This window comes from Harpia harpyja, chromosome Z, assembly GCF_026419915.1.
Source record: "Harpia harpyja isolate bHarHar1 chromosome Z, bHarHar1 primary haplotype, whole genome shotgun sequence".
NCBI classification, from domain to species: Eukaryota; Metazoa; Chordata; class Aves; order Accipitriformes; family Accipitridae; genus Harpia; species Harpia harpyja.
Genome location: NC_068969.1, coordinates 61,053,470 through 61,057,512, shown reverse-complemented (window position 1 = coordinate 61,057,512; position 4,043 = coordinate 61,053,470).

Sequence of the window (4,043 nt, the reverse complement as noted above, 5' to 3'; positions counted from 1 at the left end):
GAAAGTTTAGCTAAATTATAATGTAGCCTACATACACAAGGATCAATCAAAATATTTTTATTTCCAAATGCTGCAACTATTGCTTTATTAAACTTGTTATTTTAATATCAAAGGAACAGGCTCTTCTTTGAAATACGTGGTTATGCTATGTTATAAAAATCTCCCAGAATATAATGGCTCATAGTCTAAGAAAAAAATTATAATTACACATCAGAAGAAGAACACAATAGTTTATGCACTGTGTTTTGCAACTTCATCCAAAGTAGAAGGCTGTACAGATATTCAGCTAATACAAAAAAGCTACATGAATGAAGAATCTGTATTGCAGAAAATTACTTGGGTGTACTGTACACTGTAACATGTGGAGGTATTAGTGGCTGTTCTAGAAAATGATTTTTTCAAATAGTGAATTTGGATGGGCACTTCCAAAAGCCAATGGATGATTCTTACTGGATTGCATGAGGCAGAATTAAACCTAAATCTTTCAAAGGGGCATAGTTTCTCAAACCTAGACTAGTCAATTAGGGAAGAAAATAAATGAAACAGAAGTGCCAGCTTGGCTCTGAAAGTGCTTTTTGTATACTTCTGGTCTCAGAAGAGATGAAGGGTCTCTGCATGCAAAATGAAGATGTTAAAATAAGAAAGGTCAAACCCGTTCTGTTTGCTTTGTGTCAGGATTAGCTTTGTGGCTTATGCTTTTGGAGTACATCACAAGAGCACCTGCGCTAAAAAATACAAACCCTGGAGATGTATTTAATCTTCCTTCCAAGGTGTACTTTTGAAATAGTTTTTCAGCTGTGCTGAACCTAATAAACCATACCTAGAGCCATGCAGACATTATTATATATGCTGTTTTCCTAGCTATATTTTGATTAAATGCTATATAGAGAAATGCAAAGTAGAATGCTAATTCATTACTATTTAATTCATTTTATTCCTAAGGAGCTGAAAGCAATTACTGGAATGGAAATTAAAGTGCATATCTTTTATTACATGCTAATAGAGAGAATGAACTTTTCATGTAATAATTCCTAAGTTTATAGCTTTGCCCTGCCTTGACCTTATGATACAAAAGGAAATCCCTTCTTTACCACCTTCCCCATGCAAGATTTTTGGCCAGAATGACCCTTGGCTCATTCTGGGTGAGGCTGTAGAAGGAAGAGGACTGGATGAGAGTTAAAACAGGAAGGCTGGAGCAGAGTTTTTTCATCAGGAGCTCAACCATCCTGCAGCAGTCCAGTGTGGCTGTCGGAACTGGGATGCAAATTAGTAACAGATGGCACAACCTTGTTTTCCTGTGCTTTTCAACAGGGATGATGCCAGCTTATAAATGGATAAGCCTTGCTGCCTTTAACAACTTAAAAAAAAAAATCCATAGGCCTCTCAAGCTGCATAAATAAAAATACAACATTACTCTTTTTGGCCAAGTACTGTTGGAAACTGGAGCATTTTACCACACTTCTGTCTCAGCAATAAATAAAAAGGTCAGCCCCGCTAATGGAGAGCCTTCTAGACAGCTGCACACATTTCAAACCGCATCTTACTTAGTGGTCTGCTTGACCTTTCTGGTATAGTCCTGGATATTTAAAAGGACAGGTCAGTAAAATATTACCCAGGCATTCTTCTAAACTTTTTGGCCAGAAAAGCTGCATCTACATCAAGGCTTTCCTCGCATACCTGCAGTAGTTGGAGTGCCAAATCCATCCTGATTTTTTCAAATGTAACATTCCTGCTTCTTATCCTACATTTTTTCTTATACTTCCTTCATGTGTAACAGATAGTTACTGCTCCTGCAATCTTTCGTACGACAGACTCCCACTGTAGGCTATGACTGTGCTATCTGAGCAATTTCAAGCAACCAGAGGAATTGTACAAATCTTTAGGTCGAGCTTTTAGCACCAGACCTCCCACTTGGTGCCTATCTGCATATGATTTTTGGACTGAAATTTTGGATTATTTGTGCTGAGATCCTTTCTGAACAGTCAAATCTCTCTTGCGTAAGTAGTAAAACTGCAAAGTTTTAAATACAGTCATTTTTCACTGATTTAATTTTATTTGCTAATTTTCATACATTAAAAATGTACACATTGATAGAGAACCAAGATTCTCAGACAGTAGGTTTAAGGGCATTTCAAGCAGGCATGAGCCTGTACTGCTGCTGAAAGAAATAAATAGTGCTGCTGCCTTGTCATCCTCAGCTGTTTCTTCCAGCCTTTGGGACAACTCTCCTGTGCTGAGGTAAATGTGAGGCTTAGCACTGGAACAGGGCCATGTTAAAGCTGGTTGGCAAAAAAACCCCACAAGCAACCCAAAAAAGAGGTCATTTTTGCCCAGGTCACTCAGTCTGTTAGTGAAGGTACGCCAGAAACCTCAGTCTTCATTTAAGCTGAAGTATGAGTTTTAGTTGCCTCATATTCCACCTGCGACAAGAGTCCTCCTTTTGGGAGTAAGGAAGTTGCCAACAAAAAATCTAGACCTGCAAACACAGAAGGATTGCTTCTGTTGTTCCTTATAAAAGATCCTGTTCCTTTTCCAGTGACCTTGAATGAATGAGTGTTTGAAGAGGAATATGCAAGTGAATGATAGGACAAGGGACAACGAGCAGAACAGTATGGTGTAGCACATCTAACTATCAGTGTTTGTTCGTCCAAAATTATTCCAGCCTTTGCCTGAAAAAAATAATTGGAAAAGTCACAAACCAAAGTGGGCTTGCAGGTAGGATGCTCCTGCTGTGAACAGGGAGTGTGCTGTTCTCAAAGTGGTGATGGTGCTATGATTCCTGATAGCAAAAGAAGTTTTCTTATAGGGAGAACTGCAAGAGAAAAATAGCAGCTGACCGCTGTAACAGATAGGAGGAAGTTCTCCATATAAACTGACTTTGATAATTTAAACTTTTTTTTTTTTAATAAGAGATACAAAAACATGGGATCTCTGTACAAATCTACTGGCCTTTAAGACCACACTTCTTGATTGGTAAGCCATTACAGAACAGTGAGGGAAGCACAAGATGCCATGCCCCTGTAATTTACACAGTAGCATGAAGAACTGCAAGTTCTTAGTTTATGGAAGTTGATTGGGAAGTAAAACTCCTCTCTGCAGGAGAACATAAGCATGGCCACCTGAAACCTTACAGAATTTGGGGATGTCTGGGATCGTCTCAAAGTGATGGCTGCTGGCAGGGAGCAGACTGCAATAGCAAAGAGATGGGACTTTTTGAAGGTGAGCCCTAGCTAGCGGTATTCTTTCTGAAACAAAAGGTTTCGAGGCAGCCTTGCTTTTAGTGATCTGCTGTTGCAGGTCACACAGCCGTATAGCAGCAGGTAGGCCTGCCCAGTTAGTGATCTGCCGGTGCGAACACACGGAGAAGTCAGCCTCGCACCTGAGCGCCCAGGCTAACGCTCTACGCGGATTACAGCAGTCGGCGATATTCACGTACCTGCCGCGCCGTGACAAACCGGGAAGGCACCACCACCGCCGCCACCACCTCCTCCTGTGCACTCGGGTGCAGGCGGTGGGAAGGCAGGAAGGGCGGGGGTTGGCCTGTCAGGGCTGCACGGAAACGCGAAGGAGCTGGAAGACCCCGAGGGCAGGCGGACCCCGAAAGGCTGACAGCAGTACTCTGTGGCGGAAGCTGCACGTCCTGCCCGAGTGCCGCCTATGTAGGCCTATGAGGCCCGAGCTGCTGACACGAGGCACGTTACCTCTTGGTGACTGCCAAGCCGCTGAGTGGTAACAGCGGGAAAAAACCTGCTGCCTGCTGAATGACGTCCCTTCTCCCGGCCCGAGCTCCTATCCCCGAGGACCGCCCAGCCGCCCCGGCCCGCTCCCCCGGGACTTCTGCTCCAGCGGCGGCAGGCCCGCTGCGCCCCGCCGCGGCGGGGAGCCGCACCACCCTCGCCCCGCCCTCCCCGCCTCGCCTCGCCCCGCTCCCCCGGCGGGGCGGTGCCGAAGGCTGCCCGCAAGGCGGGAAGGCGAGCGCCGCCCCTCCCCGCGGCCGCCGGGGGCGGGGCTTCCCCCCGGCGGCGGCGGCGGCCGCCGGAGGG